This window comes from Cherax quadricarinatus, chromosome 8 (genome assembly GCF_038502225.1).
Source record: "Cherax quadricarinatus isolate ZL_2023a chromosome 8, ASM3850222v1, whole genome shotgun sequence".
Classification (NCBI taxonomy): domain Eukaryota; kingdom Metazoa; phylum Arthropoda; class Malacostraca; order Decapoda; family Parastacidae; genus Cherax; species Cherax quadricarinatus.
Genome location: NC_091299.1, coordinates 40,013,192 through 40,035,739, shown reverse-complemented (window position 1 = coordinate 40,035,739; position 22,548 = coordinate 40,013,192). Strand labels below are relative to the sequence as shown.

The 22,548-nt window shown below is 44.4% G+C and overlaps 1 protein-coding gene across 1 annotated transcript in view; it reads right to left on the bottom strand.

Moving 5' to 3' along the window:
• The window catches only part of LOC128685267 (uncharacterized), a 209,556-nt gene that overhangs the window by 99,480 nt on the left and 87,528 nt on the right, over positions 1-22,548 (bottom strand). The window lies entirely within an intron of this gene.

Sequence of the window (22,548 nt, the reverse complement as noted above, 5' to 3'; positions counted from 1 at the left end):
GTTAGCTGGCGCTGTGGCAGAAGATCCGTCTGTATATTCCGGATGTCCTGTGGGAGCTGAGTGGAGGCTCCCCTGGAAGTGAAAAGCTCCACTAGTTTCTCTGCTTCCTGGGATGGGTTCGGGTGTGCTGGTGGCCTCGGCTTGCTCTTGCCAGTTGCTATGTTGAGCTTGCCCCATATCTCAGATAAGGTGGTGTCATGCCCGAATGTTGAGGACCACTCCAGCCATTTCTCAGTTTTTACTCTGAGAGAGATTCTGCGGGCATGCTGCGCAATGGCTCTCAGAGTATTCCTGTTCTCTGCCGTAGGGTTACGCCTGTATAGCTTCCTAAAAGAGTTGATGCGGTGGTTCTGCTCCCGCACCTCGTCGTTGTAGAACCACCAGTCTCTTTTGTGAGTGCGTCCTGCAGACTTCTTTGGAATTGCGCACTCTGCTGCCTGGATGAGAACAGTGATTAGCTCCTGTTCAGCCGTATCACAGTCTTCAGATAGAGAGTATGTGGACCACCAGTCATGAAGATAATCCTGGAACACCTTCCAGTTGGCCCTCTTTACGTCCCATCTAGGAGGCAGCACAACTGTGGGAGGCCTGTTGATGTTGAAGGTGGTGATCACTGCAAAGTGGTCACTGACAAGGTGAGGATGGGTTTCCCATGTGGCTCCTGCTGCGAGTTGTCTTGACCCGAAGGTAAGGTCGAGGCAGCCACCCAACAGGTGTGTGGGGTCTCCATTGTTTAGCAACTTTACCTCTGGAATATCATGTAGGAGCATTGCTATGTGTCTGCCAGCAGCATTGGTTGCTGAGTGAGAGTGCAGCATTGGGTGATGTGCGTTGAAATCTCCACCCACAATAATACACTCAGTGCGTGCTAGTGCGAGGAGCTCTGCAATGTCGAGGGTGTGTCTTGGGTTCTTGTAGATGTTATAGATGGTAATGGGCGCCCCAGGTATCTGCACAAGGATGGCCTGTACCTCGACATCCTCCCCACAGTCCACAGGGTTGGCTATAACCTCGTGAGGTATTGTATTGGATACAAATACAGCTGTGCCTCTGCAGTGAATGCCCGGGTCCATGTGCCGAAAATACCCAGAAAAACCGGGTAGTCGTGGGCACATAGTCGGGACAGTCAGAGTTTCTTGTAGCAAGACGATGTCAACCCGATCCCGAATTACTGCCTCCAGCAAGATGTGCTGTTTGCCCCTCAAGCCCTGAATGTACCATTGTAGGACCTTGAGGGTGTGATTTGGTACCGAGGTTATTCCATCGCTGTTGTTTCCTGAGCTGGAGACTGAGTCCTGCCCGCTCTGAGAACCTGCAAATTCATGGCATCCACTGTCTCCTCTTCGGTCAGAAAGCACACTCTCAGGAGAGTACTGACCATCTGCCGGAATGCGCTCTGTTGTTCCGTGGAGTTGATTGTGTTGCAAATAAGATCCGTGAACACCTTGATGAGTGCTACGAGATCCTCCCTGGTGAGGGCCTGCTTTGGAGATGGGTTCGAAACAGTGGATATTATCTGGGCTGCTGTGGTCTGTAGGGACTGCTGAGGGTTGGATTTCTTTATTGTATGCACCGTGGTCTGTTGCTGTATACCAGGTTGAGTAGCCAGGATCTGCTGGTGAGGTGCCAGTTGAGTCTGCAAAGCGCCTGTGCCGGGTAAGGAGTGCCTGCGTTGTCGTGCTATGGCCGGTGGGGGCTCGTTTAGTGCAGCCTGCTGATCGCATTGACCCGATGCACCCTGTTGACGCCTCCTGTTCCTCTTGTTTCTGTTTCCTCGTTGAGGTAGGGGTGCAGGAGGTTCTTGACCTTGACGCCTGGTTGAGGCTTCTAGGGTTGGAAATTCCTGGGCATTGACTTGGTTTAGCTGCTGAGAGATCTGCGGTATGGCAGGGTTCTCTGCATCCATCGGTTGATGATCCGTCATAGCCTGTTGCCGAGTTTTTGGCGTCTTCCAGACTTCTTGAATTCTGGCGAGCCTCTCGGGGCATCGAGGATTCCAGGCATGGTGTTTCTGCCTGCAGTTCGGGCATTGTGGAGTGGGTGGCGAAATAAACACCGCACCCCCCGAAAACCAAGAGGGATGGAACACTGTGGAGAAGAAGAAGAAGCACCGTCCGTCCAAGGAGCAGGCAAACCAGCTCAACCGACCTGGCAAATTCAAGGTGAAGTCTTATGGGGACCACAGAACCCACTATGGGGTTGTTTCATACCTGGAATCACGACACAACCTGAAGTTCAAGATATGGTTCAACTTGAGGGGAGAACCAATATTGACTCCTCTCAACAAGGAAATGTATACCACCTTGAAGAGAGTCATGGAGACAGATCGCTCATTCACCCTGGAGGAACTGGACTCTCGGCAGAAGATCACCAAGGGTGTAGTGATGCGATACCCGCTGATGATGCCCATCGAGGCAGTAGCAGCTCACCCCAGTGTGGTGTCAGCTCAACGTCTCAAGGCAAAGACGGCAGGCAACGCACCAACCCGACAGGTTCTCATTCAGCATGTAGGACCACTGCCATCCCAGCTGGACCTCGGTTCTTGGGGCAGGTACGATGTCAGGACCTTCACAGCAGAACCAGTTCGCTGTTTCAAGTGTCAGCGTTATGGACACCTGGGTGCACTCTGTCCTAACAGAGTAATCTGCGGTGTCTGCAGCCAGCACCACCCTACCGAGGAATGCATCACCAAGCTGAAAAATGGAGATGAAGTGACAGGATGGAGCCTTATATACCGCCAAGAGGTGAGACGTAGGTCACTAGAAGAGGTAAGAACTCAGATGCTGAGAGGTCAGGTCCCTCTCAAATCCAGCCGTTCTCACTAGTAGAGGTTGTCGAAGTTGATTGTAGGTCTGTACCAAGATACCCTTGTGTTTCATTCCATGGAACAATGCTCTTCTCCAGACTGAGGGACTGACCACCTCAAAACTTTAAGGGTGATGGACTGATTACATCGTCTTCTAGTATCTTCTGCTTCTATCAACTTTGCTGTACTCGACTGAAGAAGCCTACTGTGTAGGCGAAACGTTTCGAAATAAAGATACCTAACTGTTGCATATGTATCTTACCTAACAACCTGTCGGTATTTTATACCATTTTAATGTTCAATCTGTCAGACACTGCAATACAAGGGTATCTTGGTACAGACCTAAAATCAACTTCGACAACCTCTACTAGTGAGAACGGCTGGATTTGAGAGGGACCTGACCTCTCAGCATCTGAGTTCTTACCTCTTCTAGTGACCTACGTCTCACCTCTTGGCGGTATATAAGGCTCCATCCTGTCACTTCATCTCCATATTGTTTCATTCCATGGAACAATGCTCTTCTCCAGACTGAGGGACTGACCACCTCAAAACTTTAAGGGTGATGGACTGTTTACATCGTCTTCTAGTATCTTCTGCTTCTATCAACTTTGCTGTACTCGACTGAAGAAGCCTACTGTGTAGGCGAAACGTTTCGAAATAAAGATACCTAACTGTTCCATATGTGTCTTACTCTCGGTGTACTAATTTCGTAAAGTTGCATCTAAAAGCACTGTCAGTACAATGTCAAATTCGTTATTTTGTTAAAGTTACAATGATGTCACATTGTTTGAGGTATCTGCTGTAAAATCTTGGATACGTAATTTATGGAAATATAAACACAAATGCAGTATAATGTGATCCTTTATTGACAACGTTTCACCCACACAGTGGGCTTTTTCAAGTCACACACGGATCTACCTGGGGTTGGAAGGTACGAGAGTATTTATAGTCATGTTCAGAATGTTGAGGTCAGGTGGAGAATGCTGCATCTGATGATCTACCGGGTGGAGTTATAGAGTCTTGGGTAGCTTGGCAGGGGTATTGGACAAGTTGTGAGTAGACCTTCTGCAGTGTTCTATGTTCTTATGTGGGATAGCGATGAAGAAGTTTCTTGGCGAGTGATGTTCTGCTCTGCAAAGCTGACCACGAACTTCGTTTTAAAGTCTATCGAAAACCCACCAACCAAAACGATCTTCTCCACTTCTACTCTCACCACGACACCAAAACCAAACGTGGTGTAATTATAGGCTTCTTCCTACGTGCACTCAGAATCTGCAGCAATGAGTTCCTTGAGGAAGAATGCACTATAATTGAACAAGTATTTTCTAAACTCCACTATCCTCGTCACTTCATCAGAGACTGCAGACGGCGGGCATTAAACATCTTCAACACACCCAGAGAAGACACTGCCGAGAAGAGATACATAGTCCTCCCAACCAACTCCATTGCCAAACATGTTTCCAACATCTTTGCCAAAACATCATTCCAAGTATCTACCTCCACAACCACGACCATCAAGGACATCACCAGTAGTAGACAGGACAAGCCTCCATCCTCTGCAGGGGTATACATAATCCCTTGTAATGACTGCAACAAATTATATGTGGGCGAAACATCAAGAGACCTCCAAACACGTATTTCAGAACACCAATATGCAAGCAGGACTGACGATACAAGGAATGCCTGTGTACAACATCGCAATTCACACAACCATTTAATTAACTACAGAAACTCAAGACTTATCGCCACAGAAGACAACACTCAATACAGAAGAATCCTGGAATCATCGCTCATCTCTACAACCAACAATTTCAACCAGAACAATGGCTTCTATAACATAGCTGAACCACTCGCCAAGAAACTTCTTCATCGCTATCCCACATAAGAACATAGAACACTGCAGAAGGTCTACTCACAACTTGTCCAATACCCCTGCCAAGCTACCCAAGACTCTATAACCCCACCCGGTAGATCATCAGATGCAGCATTCTCCACCTGACCTCAACATTCTGAACATGACTATAAATACTCTCGTACCTTCCAACCCCAGGTAGATCCGTGTGTGACTTGAAAAAGCCCACTGTGTGGGTGAAACGTTGTTAATAAAGGATCACATTATACTGCATTTGTGTTTATATTTCCATTGTGTCGGTATTTTATACCATTTATTTCCATACGTAATTTATACAAAGTTCCTTATCTCAATACGGTTTTAACAATGCAGATTTTAACATCAAGGGCATAGTTCTAGCTGCTCAGTCAAATTATGTTCCAAATAGGGAAATCAGATCAAACAAAAATGATCCTAAATGGATGAACAATAGATTAAAATATCTGATTGGTCAAAAGAGAGGCATATATAGGCAAATCAAAAGAGGAGAGGGGCAATTGAGAAATCGATATATTCAGTTAAAGAGAGAAATAAAAAAGGGAATTAGAAAAGCAAAAAGAGATTATGAGGTTAAAGTTGCAAGAGAATCGAAGACTAACCCAAAAGGATTCTTTCAGGTATACAGAAGTAAGATCAGGGACAAGATAGGCCCACTCAAAAGTTCCTCGGGTCAGCTCACTGACAGTGATAAGGAAATGTGTAGAATTTTTAACACATACTTCCTCTCAGTTTTTACACAGGAGGATACCAGCGATATTCCAGTAATGATAAATTATGTAGAACAGGACGATAATAAACTGTGCACTATTAGGGTCACAAGTGACATGGTCCTTAGGCAAATAGATAAATTAAAACCTAACAAATCCCCAGGCCCTGATGAACTGTATGCAAGGGTTCTAAAGGAATGTAAAGAGGAGCTTAGCACACCTTTGGCTAATCTTTTCAACATATCACTACAAACTGGCATGGTGCCAGATAAGTGGAAAATGGCAAATGTGATACCTATTTTCAAAACAGGTGACAGGTCCTTAGCTTCGAACTATAGACCAATAAGCCTAACCTCCATAGTGGGAAAATTTATGGAATCAATAATTGCCGAGGCAGTTCGTAGCCACCTTGAAAAGCATAAATTAATCAACGAATCTCAGCATGGTTTTACAAAGGGGCGTTCCTGCCTTACGAATTTATTAACTTTTTTCACTAAGGTATTTGAGGAGGTAGATCATGGTAATGAATATGATATTGTGTATATGGACTTCAGTAAGGCTTTTGACAGGGTCCCACATCAGAGACTATTGAGGAAAATTAAAGCACATGGAATAGGAGGAGAAATTTTTTCCTGGATAGAGGCATGGTTGACAAATAGGCAGCAGAGAGTTTGCATAAATGGGGAGAAATCAGAGTGGGGAAGTGTCACGAGCGGTGTTCCACAGGGGTCAGTGTTGGGCCCCCTGCTGTTCACAATCTACATAAACGACATAGATGAGGGCATAAAGAGCGACATCGGCAAGTTTGCCGATGACACCAAAATAGGCCGTCGAATTCATTCTGACGAGGACATTAGAGCACTCCAGGAAGATTTGAATAGACTGATGCAGTGGTCGGAGAAGTGGCAGATGCAGTTTAATATAGACAAATGCAAAGTTCTAAATGTTGGACAGGACAATAACCATGCCACATATAAACTAAATAATGTAGATCTTAATATTACGGATTGCGAAAAAGATTTAGGAGTTCTGGTTAGCAGTAATCTGAAACCAAGACAACAGTGCATAAGTGTTCGCAATAAAGCTAATAGAATCCTTGGCTTCATATCAAGAAGTATAAATAATAGGAGTCCTCAGGTTGTTCTTCAACTCTATACATCCTTGGTTAGGCCTCATTTAGATTATGCTGCACAGTTTTGGTCACCTTATTACAGAATGGATATAAATTCTCTGGAAAATGTACAAAGGAGGATGACAAAGTTGATCCCATGTATCAGAAACCTTCCCTATGAGGATAGACTAAGGGCCCTGAATCTGCACTCTCTAGAAAGACGTAGAATTAGGGGGGATATGATTGAGGTGTATAAATGGAAGACAGGAATAAATAAAGGGGATGTAAATAGTGTGCTGAAAATATCTAGCCTAGACAGGACTCGCAGCAATGGTTTTAAGTTGGAAAAATTCAGATTCAGGAAGGATATAGGAAAGTACTGGTTTGGTAATAGAGTTGTGGATGAGTGGAACAAACCCCCAAGTACCGTTATAGAGGCCAGAACGTTGTGTAGCTTTAAAAATAGGTTGGATAAATACATGAGTGGATGTGGGTGGGTGTGAGTTAGACCTGATAGCTTGTGCTACCAGGTCGGTTGCCGTGTTCCTCCCTTAAGTCAATGTGACCTGACCTGACTAGGTTGGGTGCATTGGCTTAAGCCGGTAGGAGACTTGGACCTGCCTCGCATGGGCCAGTAGGCCTTCTGCAGTGTTCCTTCGTTCTTATGTTCTTATGTTCTTATGTTAGTGGAAAAGAAACATTTTACGCAGTGGGTGAAATAAAATGCCAGCAAAGAATGTGATAGATTAGGAAACATCAAAATTTTACACTATTCCATCTCCAAACGAGATCGTGGACATTGGAAAAATGGAAATACAAACTAAATTAGGAAAGCGAAAGGTTGCTTCAGGTACTCCAAAACTGCACAATGTATGCAATGATGAAGCTTACACATATGTTACAATACCCTCAGTGCAGGTATTTTGGTGGGTATATGGAAAGTTTCTGCGGACTCCATCTTTTCCAACAAGGCAAGTATTAACGGAAGCCATAACAGAGACTTTTCCACATGACAGTCCAAAAAATTCTTGTATTGCCTCTCATTAATCTGACTTCATGAGAGTACACTGAAACCTAAACTTCTGATCACATATATATACGCCAACTGAGAGAATGCCACTGATTCTCATTTACACGTAAATTGTAGGCCCACCAAAATGGTGGTAACAGTACTGTTTAGGGCTACATCACAAAAAATATGTCAGCAACGTAGGTGCGAGCAGTATACTGCAGTATACTGCAGTGTCTTCATTCCAAGACAACCAAAGGGGATGTAAATAGTGTGCTGAAAATATCTAGCCTAGACAGGACTCGCAGCAATGGTTTTAAGTTGGAAAAATTCAGATTCAGGAAGGATATAGGGAAGTACTGGTTTGGTAATAGAGTTGTGGATGAGTGGAACAAACTCCCAAGTACCGTTATAGAGGCCAGAACGTTGTGTAGCTTTAAAAATAGGTTGGATAAATACAAATTTTTTCCTGGATAGAGGCATGGTTGACAAATAGGCAGCAGCGAGTTTGCATAAATGGGGAGAAATCAGAGTGGGGAAGCGTCACGAGCGGTGTTCCACAGGGGTCAGTGTTGGGCCCCCTGCTGTTCACAATCTACATAAACGACATAGATGAGGGCATAAAGAGCGACATCGGCAAGTTTGCCGATGACACCAAAATAGGCCGTCGAATTCATTCTGACGAGGACATTAGAGCACTCCAGGAAGATTTGAATAGACTGATGCAGTGGTCGGAGAAGTGGCAGATGCAGTTTAATATAGACAAATGCAAAGTTCTAAATGTTGGACAGGACAATAACCATGCCACATATAAACTAAATAATGTAGATCTTAATATTACGGATTGCGAAAAAGATTTAGGAGTTCTGGTTAGCAGTAATCTGAAACCAAGACAACAGTGCATAAGTGTTCGCAATAAAGCTAATAGAATCCTTGGCTTCATATCAAGAAGCATAAATAATGGGAGTCCTCAGGTTGTTCTTCAACTCTATACATCCTTGGTTAGGCCTCATTTAGATTATGCTGCACAGTTTTGGTCACCGTATTACAGAATGGATATAAATTCTCTGGAAAATGTACAAAGGAGGATGACAAAGTTGATCCCATGTATCAGAAACCTTCCCTATGAGGATAGACTGAAGGCCCTGAAACTGCACTCTCTAGAAAGACGTAGAATTAGGGGGGATATGATTGAGGTGTATAAATGGAAGACAGGAATAAATAAAGGGGATGTAAATAGTGTGCTGAAAATATCTAGCCTAGACAGGACTCGCAGCAATGGTTTTAAGTTGGAAAAATTCAGATTCAGGAAGGATATAGGAAAGTACTGGTTTGGTAATAGAGTTGTGGATGAGTGGAACAAACTCCCAAGTACCGTTATAGAGGCCAGAACGTTGTGTAGCTTTAAAAATAGGTTGGATAAATACATGAGTAGATGTGGGTGGGTGTGAGTTAGACCTGATAGCTTGTGCTACCAGGTCTGTTGCCGTGTTCCTCCCTTAAGTCAATGTGACCTGACCTGACTAGGTTGGGTGCATTGGCTTAAGCCGGTAGGAGACTTGGACCTGCCTCGCATGGGCCAGTAGGCCTTCTGCAGTGTTCCTTCGTTCTTATGTTCTTATGTTCAAATGTTATTGTGAGGTTGAGATGATTTCATATTTCTATGTCATATATCAGATAAATTGGCTATATCATGGGAAACGGTGGACTATCAAGATTATGGTCTATGTTATTTTCTTCGTTATTTGTACCTTATAAGCTTTCAGGCTCCATCATTGCACGAACTATCATAACATACTATGATTTGGCAAAATTACTCTTTCATAACATTTCTGTTGATGACCCTGATAAACAATATATACGACTAATTTTCAAGAGTTTTAACGATGTTCCTCCAACATTCAACTCATTGGAAACAATGTTATTAAGAAGCTCCACATGAAGTTTACAAATTACTTTGCATTTTTAAAGCAAAATAGAAAGGCTTGAGACTAGCACTGCATTTAATTGAGGCAGAGCATGGGAAATTGGAATCTTCATCTAGATATCACACGAGCTATGTTACCTATTTTTTATGCAAGTGGAAATATTCTGTATACCAAATCCTACCTGTCGGTATTTTATACCATTTTAATGTTCGATATGGATTCTCTTTATCTAAAAAAGGAAGGCAATGAGTACCACAGTTGCATCAGAAGAATGCTTCACTATTCGTCGTTCAAAAATTTGCCTGTGTGGAGCACAGTCTGATGCGACACCTGCACAGTCATTGATAAAGAATATGAAGAGTTTTGTAGGCATTACTCACATAAGAGGTTTCTCGGAGAATATCCTAAATAAATTGGTATTCGGTTTACCAGTAGTTCATCTCGAATGAAAGAAGTAGAAGAGCTGTGCGAAGTTCAGACCAACAGAAGCTTCGAACATGCTGTACTGAGAGATTCGAGAATATCAATGAGCTGAGGGACTGATTGCCTAATCGTTTGTGTACAGTTCTAATGTCTTCAAATTATATACTAGAATTTGCATTGATAAAGCCATTGGATGGCGAAACGTCTACATTAAAGATACCCTCTCACCTCTTGGCGCTATAAAAAGCTCCATCCTGTCACTTCTTCTCCATATTGTTTCATACTATGGAACAATGCTCTTCTCCAGACTGAGGGACTGACCACCTCAAAACTTTAAGGGTGATGGACTGATTACATCGTCTTCAAGTATCTTCTGCTTCTATCAACTTTTCTGTACTTGACTGAAGAAGCCTACTGTGTAGGCGAAACGTTTCATAATAAAGATACCTAACTGTTGCATATGTGTCTTACCTAACATACCCAGATGTTACATGTGTCTAATTTTCATCCTGTCGATACTGTATACCATTCCTGCACAACTTGTCAGACACTGCAACATCATGGAATCCTGGTTCAGAGGACATCTCTACAACCTTCTTCACTTCTACTAACCCGTCCCTTGGGTATGATCTACTTCCACTGGGGAATCCCATCTACCAGTGACAATGCCTTCGTTTGCTACCCGTCCCCTTTTCACCTGAAGCCAGTATATAAGAGCCAACCTTCTTGCCTGTGCTCCAGATTCTTCAAGACAACGGTATTCTTCACACCAACTCCAAGGCAGAAGGAATGATTACCTCGCCTTTTGTATATAATTCTAGTGTCTTCAAATTATGTCCTAGCTGGACCAGTGGCTAACGTGACGGTCTGGAGTTTTGAGAGACACTGATCGCGGGTTCAAACCCCACCCGTTGTATGGTCTGGCTAGAATTTGTACCGATAAAGCCACTGGATGGCGAAACGTCTACACTAAAGATGCCCAGATGTTGCATGTGTCCAATTTTCATGAAACTGTTGTATTAATTTTTCAGAGTGCAGTCAGTAAATGTAATGAACATGAGTCAGTTGTCGTAGCTAAACAGGATGCAGGTTTTCTTACTCTGCTTGTTGCTCTTACCCCAGGCGAGATATTCTGCTCTTGAAGAAGCAAAAGTAAATCTCGAAGAGGAGGTTATAATTCTCGAGATCTACAGTGTCAGACCATTTTAAATGGCATCAAAGAGTCAGTTCTGTTTGCTCATGCATTTAATGGCTGCGATACCATCTCATCCTTTTCATGAACTTGGAAAAATAAAAATTATCAATCTCCTTAACAAAGATAATGTTCAGCAAGAGATTATGTTGACATTAACACTCCTCGGTCAACTCACGTGATAAAGTTACAACAGTTGCATAACTGTTCATTCCCACTCTTCATAAAACACAGTGTCTAAAATTACAATCAATATAGAGTTTTATCTTTTAGTAGATCAATCAGCCACTCAAATTACGCTAGATTCTTCTGAAGTCTTCCTCCCACCTTTTCAGCAGCTATAACACATTCTCATCTTGTTTATTACAAAATTTGTATTGGGGTGTGAGAAACACTACAGATTAAGCTGTGCGGTTGGAAAACACATCAAAATTCTGTCACCTGCTTCTATAAAAGAGGCAGCAGCTCCACCAATGATTTTGAAAGTTATCATAAGTAGTTGCGAATTAGGGTATTGGAAGCGGTGTGGTCGAGTAAAAGTTGGTTAACACTGTTCTTCTTTGTACAAAAAACTGCCATTGTCAAATCTGTATAAATTCTGAGTCAATTAAGGCTCTCATAGATGACCTTGGTACAGCACATGAGAAAACAGGTCATTAATTATTACATCGTAAACAGGATTAGGCCTAAAGAAGAAGCCACTTTTAAAATAAAATCAACAATGATTCTTTCTCGTGGATAGTTAGGAAATGAATCTGTATGTAAATATGGATAACAGAAAATAATACGTCATAAAAACAAAAATCTCACTATTCAAAAAAGAAAATTTCTCAATAGACAACTTCATTTCTAAGCATTTTTACTAACAAAAAAAAAGTTGTTTGCGAGATTTTAACAGAAAACTTTTAGTAAGAATTAATTTGTCCTCAGCAACCGGTCGAGCGTATGCAAAACCTTCAGTAAATATGGCAAACGAGCATAGAAACAATCTTTTTCAGAATTAATTTTATAATTTTTTCTAACGATATGATACACTGTTTCCCAAATATTTGCGAACAAAACTGGGAAGAGGAGAGTTGATCCACAAAAAAGGGGTAATTTCAGCTGGACACAGGTACAGGTCTTTTGATCTTTATTACTACAGTCTTCAGGAGTATGTGTGGAAAATTTCATCTTTTTATCAGTTATTTCCAATATTAATCTAATTTGACTGGACTACAGTGTCACATTCAGACACTGAGACACTTCTCCAAGTATAGCCGGTGTCAGTGACACACAATTATAGCCGATGTCAGTGACACACAAGTATAGCCGGTGTCAGTGACATATGAGTATAACCGGTGTCAGTGACACACAAGTATAGCCGTTGTCAGTGACACACAATTATAGCCGATGTCAGTGACACACAAGTATAGCCGGTGTCAGTGACACACAAGTATAGCCGGTGTCATTGACACACAAGTATAGCCTTTGTCAGTGACACACAAGTATAGCCGGTGTCAGTGACACACAAGTATAGCCGGTGTCAGTGACACACAAGTATAGCCGGTGTCAGTGACACACAAGTATAGCCGTTGTCAGTGACACACAAGTATAGCCGGTGTCAGTGACACACAAGTATAGCCGGTGTCAGTGACACACAAGTATAGCCGGTGTCAGTGACACACAAGTATAGTCGGTGTCAGTGACACACAAGTATAGTCGGTGTCAGTGACACACAAGTATAGTCGGTGTCAGTGACACACAAGTATAGCCGGTGTCAGTGACACACAAGTATAGTCGGTGTCAGTGACACACAAGTATAGTCGGTGTCAGTGACACACAAGTATAGTCGGTGTCAGTGACACACAAGTAAAGCCGGTGTCAGTGACACACAAGTATAGCCAGTGTCAGTGACACACAAGTATAGTCGGTGTCAGTGACACACAAGTATAGCCGGTGTCAGTGACACACAAGTATAGCCGGTGTCAGTGACACACAAGTATAGCCAGTGTCAGTGACACACAAGTATAGCCGGTGTCAGTGACACACAAGTATAGCCGGTGTCAGTGACACACAAGTATAGTCGGTGTCAGTGACACACAAGTATAGCCGGTGTCAGTGACACACAAGTATAGTCGGTGTCAGTGACACACAAGTATAGTCGGTGTCAGTGACACACAAGTAAAGCCGGTGTCAGTGACACACAAGTATAGCCAGTGTCAGTGACACACAAGTATAGTCGGTGTCAGTGACACACAAGTATAGCCGGTGTCAGTGACACACAAGTATAGCCGGTGTCAGTGACACACAAGTATAGCCGGTGTCAGTGACACACAAGTAAAGCCGGTGTCAGTGACACACAAGTATAGTCGGTGTCAGTGACACACAAGTAGAGCCGGTGTCAGTGACACACAAGTAGAGCCGGTGTCAGTGACACACAAGTATAGCCGGTGTCAGTGACACACAAGTAGAGCCGGTGTCAGTGACACACAAGTATAGTCGGTGTCAGTGACACACAAGTAGAGCCGGTGTCAGTGACACACAAGTAAAGCCGGTGTCAGTGACACACAAGTATAGCCAGTGTCAGTGACACACAAGTAGAGCCGGTGTCAGTGACACACAAGTAGAGCCGGTGTCAGTGACACACAAGTATAGCCGGTGTCAGTGACACACAAGTAGAGCCGGTGTCAGTGACACACAAGTAGAGCCGGTGTCAGTGACACACAAGTATAGCCGGTGTCAGTGACACACAAGTAAAGCCGGTGTCAGCGACACACAAGTATAGCCAGTGTCAGTGACACACAAGTATAGCCGGTGTCAGTGGCACACAAGTATAGCCTGCGTCAGTGGCACACAAATATAGCCAGTGTCAGTGACACACAAGTACAGCCAGTGTCAGTGACACACAAGTATAGCCAATGTCAATGACATAAAAGCATACCTGGTGTCATTGACACACAAGTATAGCCGGTGTCATTGACACACAAGTATAGCCAGTGTCAGTGACACACAAGTAGGGCCAGTGTCAGTGACACACAAGTATAGCGGGTGTCAGTGACACACAAGTATAGCCGGTGTCAGTGACACACAAGTATAGCCGGTGTCAGTGACACACAAGCATAGCCAGTGTCAATGACATAAAAGCATACCCGTTGTCAGTGACACACAAGTATAGCCGGTGTCAGTGACACACAAGTATAGCCGGTGTCAGTGACACACAAGTATAGCCGGTGTCAGTGACACACAAGCATAGCCAGTGTCAATGACATAAAAGCATACCCGTTGTCAGTGACACACAAGTATAGCCGGTGTCAGTGACACACAAGTATAGCCGGTGTCAGTGACACACAAGTATAGCCGGTGTCAGTGACACACAAGCATAGCCAGTGTCAATGACATAAAAGCATACCCGTTGTCAGTGACACACATGTATAGCCGGTGTCAGTGACACACAAGTATAGCCGGTGTCAGTGACACACAAGAATAGCTGGTGTCAGTGACACACAAGTATAGCCGGTGTCAGTGACACAAAATTATAGCCAGTGTCAGTGACACACATGTATAGCCAGTGTCAGTGACACACAAGTATAGCCAGTGTCAGTGACACACAAGTATAGCCAGTGTCAGTGACACACAAGTATAGCCAATGTCAGTGACACACAAGTATAGCCGGTGCCAGTGATACACAAGTATAGCCGGTGTCAGTGACGCACATGTATAGCCGGTGTCAGTGACACAAAAGTATAGCCGGTGTCAGTGACACACAAGTATAGCCGGTGTCAGTGACACACAAGCATAGCCAGTGTCAGTAACACACAAGTATAGCCAGTGTCAGTGACACACCAGTATAGCCAGTGTCAGTGACACAAAAGTATAGCCGGTGTCAGTGACACACAAGTATAGACAGTGTCAGTGACACACAAGTATAGCCGGTGTCAGTGACACACAAGTATAGCCGGTGTCAGTGACACACAAGTACAGGAGGTGTCAGTGACACACAAGTATAGCCGGTGTCAGTGACACATGAGAATAGCGAGTGTCAGTGACACACATGTATAGCCGGTGACAGTGACATATAAGTACAACCGGTGTCAGTGACACACAAGTATAGCCGGTGTCAGTGACACACAAGTATAGCCAGTGTCAGTGACACACAAGTATAGCCGGTGTCAGTGACACACACGTATAGCCGGTGTCGGTGACACACAAGTACAGCCGGTGTCAGTGACACAAAAGTATAGCCAGTGTCAGTGACACACAAGTATAGCCGGTGTCAGTGACACACAAGTATAGCAAGTGTCAGTGACACACAAGTATAGCCGGTGTCAGTGACACACAATATAGCCAGTGTCAGTGACACACAAGTATATCCGGTGTCAGTGACACACTAGTATAGTCAGTGACAGTGACACACAAGTATAGCCGGTGTCAGTGACACTCAAGTATAGCCGGTGTCAGTGACACACAAGTATAGCCAGTGTCAGTGACACACCAGTATATCCAATGTCAGTGACACACAAGTATATACGGTGTCAGTGACACAAAATTATAGCCAGTGTCAGTGACACACAAGTATAGCTAGTGTCAGTGACACACAAGTATATCCGGAATCAGTGACACACTAGTATAGTCAGTGACAGTGACACACAAGTATATCCGGTGTCAGTGACACACAAGTATAGCCAGTGTCAGTGACACACAAGTATATCCGAAATCAGTGACACACTAGTATAGTCAGTGACAGTGACACACAAGTATAGCCGGTGTCAGTGACACACAAGTATAGCCAGTGTCAGTGACACACAAGTATAGCCAGTGTCAGCGACACACAAGTATAGCCGGTGTCAGTGACACACAAGTATAGCCGGTGTCAGTGACACACAAGTATAGCCGGTGTCAGTGACACACAAGTAAAGCCGGTGTCAGTGACACACAAGTATAGCCGGTGTCAGTGACACACAAGTATAGCCGGTGTCAGTGACACACAAGTATAGCCGGTGTCAGTAACACACAAGTATAGCCAGTGTCAGTGACACACAAGTATAGCCGGTGTCAGTGGCACACAAATATAGCCGGTGTCAGTGACACACAAGTATAGCCAGTGTCAGTGACACACAAGTATAGCCGGTGTCAGTGGCACACAAGTATAGCCTGCGTCAGTGGCACACAAATATAGCCAGTGTCAGTGACACACAAGTACAGCCAGTGTCAGTGACACACAAGTATAGCCAGTGTCAGTGACACACAAGTAGGGCCAGTGTCAGTGACACACAAGTATAGCGGGTGTCAGTGACACACAAGTATAGCCGGTGTCAGTGACACACAAGTATAGCCGGTGTCAGTGACACACAAATACAGCCGGTGTCACTGACACACATGTATAGCCGGTGTCAGTGATACACAAGTATAGCCAGTGTCAGTGACACACAAGTATAGCCGGTGTCAGTGACACACAAGTATAGCCGGTGTCAGTGACACACAAGTATAGCCGGTGTCAGTGACACACAAGTATAGCCGGTGTCAGTGACATATGAGTATAACCGGTGTCAGTGACACACAAGTATAGCCGGTGTCAGTGACACACAAGTATAGCCAGTGTCAGTGACACACAAGTATAGCCGGTGTCAGTGACACACAAGCATAGCCAATGTCAATGACATAAAAGCATACCCGTTGTCAGTGACACACAAGTATAGCCGGTGTCAGTGACACACAAGTATAGCCGGTGTCAGTGACACACAAGAATAGCTGGTGTCAGTGACACACAAGTATAGCCGGTGTCAGTGACACAAAATTATAGCCAGTGTCAGTGACACACAAGTATAGCCAGTGTCAGTGACACACAAGTATAGCCAGTGTCAGTGACACACAAATATAGCCGGTGTCAGTGACACACAAGTATATCAGTGTCAGTGACACACATAGCCGGAGTCAGTGACACTCAAGTACAGCCGGTGTCAGTGACACACATGTATAGCCAGTGTCAGTGACACACAAGTATAGCCAGTGTCAGTGACACACAAGTATAGCCAATGTCAGTGACACACAAGTATAGCCGGTGCCAGTGATACACAAGTATAGCCAGTGTCAGTGACGCACATGTATAGCCGGTGTCAGTGACACAAAAGTATAGCCGGTGTCAGTGACACACAAGTATAGCCGGTGTCAGTGACACACAAGCATAGCCAGTGTCAGTAACACACAAGTATAGCCAGTGTCAGTGACACACCAGTATAGCCAGTGTCAGTGACACAAAAGTATAGCCGGTGTCAGTGACACACAAGTATAGACAGTGTCAGTGACACACAAGTATAGCCGGTGTCAGTGACACACAAGTATAGCCGGTGTCAGTGACACACAAGTACAGCCGGTGTCAGTGACACACAAGTATAGCCAGTGTCAGTGACACACAAGTATAGCCGGTGTCAGTGACACACAAGTATAGCCGGTGTCAGTGACACACAAGTACAGCCGGTGTCAGTGACACAAAAGTATAGCCAGTGTCAGTGACACACAAGTATAGCCGGTGTCGGTGACACACAAGTACAGCCGGTGTCAGTGACACAAAAGTATAGCCAGTGTCAGTGACACACAAGTATAGCCGGTGTCAGTGACACACAAGTATAGCAAGTGTCAGTGACACACAAGTATAGCCGGTGTCAGTGACACACAAGTATAGCCAGTGTCAGTGACACACAAGTATATCCGGTGTCAGTGACACACTAGTATAGTCAGTGACAGTGACACACAAGTATAGCCGGTGTCAGTGACACTCAAGTATAGCCGGTGTCAGTGACACACAAGTATAGCCAGTGTCAGTGACACACCAGTATATCCAATGTCAGTGACACACAAGTATATCCGGTGTCAGTGACACAAAATTATAGCCAGTGTCAGTGACACACAAGTATAGCTAGTGTCAGTGACACACAAGTATATCCGGAATCAGTGACACACTAGTATAGTCAGTGACAGTGACACACAAGTATAGCCGGTGTCAGTGACACACAAGTATAGCCGGTGTCAGTGACACACAAGTACAGCCAGTTTCAGTGACACACCAGTATATCCAATGTCAGTGACACACACGTATATCCGGTGTCAGTGACACAAAATTATAGCCAGTGTCAGTGACACACAAGTATAGACAGTGTCAGTGACACACAAGTATAGCCAGCGTCAGTGACACACAAGTATAGCCGGTGTCAGTGACACACAAGTATAGTCAGTGACAGTGACACAAAAGTATTGCCGGTGTCAGTGACACTCAAGTATAGCCGGTGTCAGTGACACACAAGTATAGCCAGTGTCATTGACACACAACTATAGCCGGTGTCAGTGACACTCAAGTATAGCCGGTGTCAGTGACACACAAGTATAGCCAGTGTCATTGACACACAACTATAGCCGGTGTCAGTGACACACAAGTATAGCCAGTGTCAGTGACACACAAGTATAGCCGGTGTCAGGGACACACAAGTATAGCCGGTGTCAGTGACACACAGGTACAGTCGGTGTCAGTGACACACAAGTATAGCCAGTGTCAGTGACACACAAGTATAGCCGGTGTCAGTGACACACAAGTGTAGCCAGTGTCAGTGACACACATGTATAGCCGGTGTCAGTGACGCAAAAGTATAGCCGGTGTCAGTGACACACAAGTATAGCCGGTGTCAGTGACACACAAGTACAGCCAGTGTCAGTGACACACAAGTATAGCCAGTGTCAGTAACACACAAGTACAGCCAGTGTCAGTGACACACAAGTATAGCCGGTGTCAGTGACACACAAGTATAGCCGGTGTCAGTGACACACAAGTATAGCCAGTGTCAGTGACACACAAGTATGGCCAGTGTCAGTGACACACAAGTATAGCCAATGTCAGTGACACACAAATATAGCCAGTGTCAGTGACACACAAGTATAGCCAGTGTCAGTGACACACAAGTATAGCCAGTGTCAGTGACATACAAGTATAGCAAGTGTCAGTGACACACAAGTATAGCCAGTGTCAGTGACACTCAAGTATAGCCAGTGTCAGTGACACACAAGTATAGCCAGTGTCAGTGACACACAAGTATAGCCAGTGTCAGTGACACACAAGTATAGCCAGTGTCAGTGACACACAAGTATAGCTAGTGTCAGTGACATAAAAGTATAGCCAGTGTCAGTGACACACAAGTATAGCCAGTGTCAGTGACACACTAGTATGGCCAGTGTCAGTGACACACAAGTATAGCCAGTGTCAGTGACACACAAGTATAGCCAGTGTCAGTGACACACAAGTATAGCCAGTGTCAGTGACACACAAGTATAGCCAGTGTCAGTGACACACTAGTATGGCCAATGTCAGTGACACACAAGTATAGCCTGTGTCAGTGACACACAAGTATAGCCAGTGTCAGTGACACACAAGTATAGCCAGTGTCAGTGATACACAAGTGTAGCCAGTGTCAGTGACACACAAGTATAGCCAGTGTCAGTGACACACAAGTATAGCTGGTGTCAGTGACACACAAGTATAGCCAGTGTCAGTGACACACAAGTATAGCCAGTGTCAGTGACACACTAGTATGGCCAGTGTCAGTGACACACAAGTATAGCCGGTGTCAGTGACACACAAGTATAGCCAGTGTCAGTGACACACAAGTATAGCCGGTGTCAGTGACACACAAGCATAGCCAATGTCAATGACATAAAAGCATACCCGTTGTCAGTGACACACAAGTATAGCCGGTGTCAGTGACACACAAGTATAGCCAGTGTCAGTGACACACAAGTATAGCCAGTGTCAGTGACACACAAGTATAGCCAGTGTCAGTGACACACAAGTATAGCCAGTGTCAGTGACACACAAGTATAGCCAGTGTCAGTGACACACAAGTATAGCCAGTGTCAGTGACACACAAGTATAGCCAGTGTCAGTGACACACAAGTATAGCCGGTGTCAGTGACACACAAGTATAACCAGTGTCAGTGACACACAAGTATAGCCAGTGTCAGTGACACACAAGTATAGCCAGTGTCAGTGACACACTAGTATGGCCAGTGTCAGTGACACACAAGTATAGCCAGTGTCAGTGACACACAAGTATAGCCAGTGTCAGTGACACACAAGTATAGCCAGTGTCAGTGACACATAAGTATAGCCAGTGTCAGTGACACACTAGTATGGCCACTGTCAGTGACACACAAGTATAGCCTGTGTCAGTGACACACAAGTATAGCCAGTGTCAGTGACACACAAGTATAGCCAGTGTCAGTGATACACAAGTGTAGCCAGTGTCAGTGACACACAAGTATAGCCAGTGTCAGTGAGACACAAGTATAGGACCAATGTCAGTGACACACAAGTAGAGCCTGTGTCAGTGACACACAAGTATAGCCAGTGTCAGTGACACACAAGTATAGCCAGTGTCAGTGACACACAAGTATAGCCAGTGTCAGTGACACACAAGTATAGCCAGTGTCAGTGACACACAAGTATAGCCGGTGTCAGTGACACACAAGTATAGCCAGTGTCAGTGACACACAAGTATAGCCAGTGTCAGTGACACACAAGTATAGCCAGTGTCAGTGACACACAAGTATAGCCAGTGTCAGTGACACACAAGTATAGCCAGTGTCAGTGACACACAAGTATAGCCAGTGTCAGTGACACACAAGTATAGCCAGTGTCAGTGACACACAAGTATAGCCAGTGTCAGTGACACACAAGTATAGCCAGTGTCAGTGACACACAAGTATAGCCAGTGTCAGTGACACACAAGTCTAGCCAGTGTCAGTGACACACAAGTATAGCCAGTGTCAGTGACACACAAGTATAGCCAGTGTCAGTGACACACAAGTATAGCCAGTGTCAGTGACACACAAGTATAGCCAGTGTCAGTGACACACAAGTATAGCCAGTGTCAGTGACACACAAGTATAGCCGGTGTCAGTGACACACAAGTATAGCCAGTGTCAGTGACACACAAGTATAGCCAGTGTCAGTGACACACAAGTATAGCCAGTGTCAGTGACACACAAGTATAGCCAGTGTCAGTGACACACAAGTATAGCCAGTGTCAGTGACACACAAGTATAGCCGGTGACAGTGACACACAAGTATAGCCAGTGTCAATGACATACAAGTATAGCCAGTGTCAGTGACACACAAGTATAGCCAGTGTCAGTGACACACAAGTATAGCCAGTGTCAGTGACACACAAGTATAGCCAGTGTCAGTGACACACAAGTATAGCCGGTGTCAGTGACACACAAGTATAGCCAGTGTCAGTGACACACAAGTATAGCCAGTGTCAGTGACACACAAGTATAGCCAGTGTCAGTGACACACAAGTATAGCCAGTGTCAGTGACACACAAGTATAGCCAGTGTCAGTGACACACAAGTATAGCCGGTGTCAGTGACACACAAGTATAGCCAGTGTCAGTGACACACAAGTATAGCCAGTGTCAGTGACAGTGTATAGCCAGTGTCAGTGACACACAAGTATAGCCAGTAGCCAGTGTCAGTGACACACAAGTATAGCCAGTGTCAGTGACACACAAGTATAGCCAGTGTCAGTGACACACAAGTATAGCCGGTGTCAGTGACACACAAGTATAGCCGGTGTCAGTGACACACAAGTATAGCCAGTGTCAGTGACACACAAGTGTAGCCAGTGTCAGTGACACACAAGTATAGCCAGTGTCAGTGACACACAAGTATAGCCAGTGTCAGTGACACACAAGTATAGCCAGTGTCAGTGTCTCACAAGTATAGCCAGTGTCAGTGACACACAAGTATAGCCAGTGTCAGTGACACACAAGTATAGCCGGTGTCAGTGGCACACAAGTACAGCCAGTGTCAGTGACACACAAGTATAGCCAGTGTCAGTGACACACAAGTATAAGCGGCGTCAATGACACACAAGTATAGCCAGTGTCAGTGACACACAAGTATAAGCGACGTCAATGACACACAAGTATAAGCGGCGTCAATGACACACAGGTATGAGCGGCGTCAATGACCCATAAGTCACAACATAAAAAAATTAAAAAAGTATATTTTAAAGAACCACGTCTGTATGTTGGAGTTTAATATGAAGACAATCCTGTATGTTGGAGTTTAATATGAAGACTATCCTGTATGTTGTAGTTTAATATGAAGACAATCCTGTATGTTGTAGTTTAATATGAAGACAATCCTGTATGTTGTAGTTTAATATGAAGACAATCCTGTATGTTGTAGTTTAATATGAAGACAATCCTGTATGTTGTAGTTTAATATGAAGACAATCCTGTATGTTGTAGTTTAATATGAAGACAATCCTGTATGTTGTAGTTTAATATGAAGACAATCCTGTATGTTGGAGTTTAATATGAAGACAATCCTGTATGTTGGAGTTTAATATGAAGACTATCCTGTATGTTGTAGTTTAATATGAAGACAATCCTGTATGTTGGAGTTTAATATGAAGACAATCCTTTATGTTGGAGTTTAATATGAAGACTA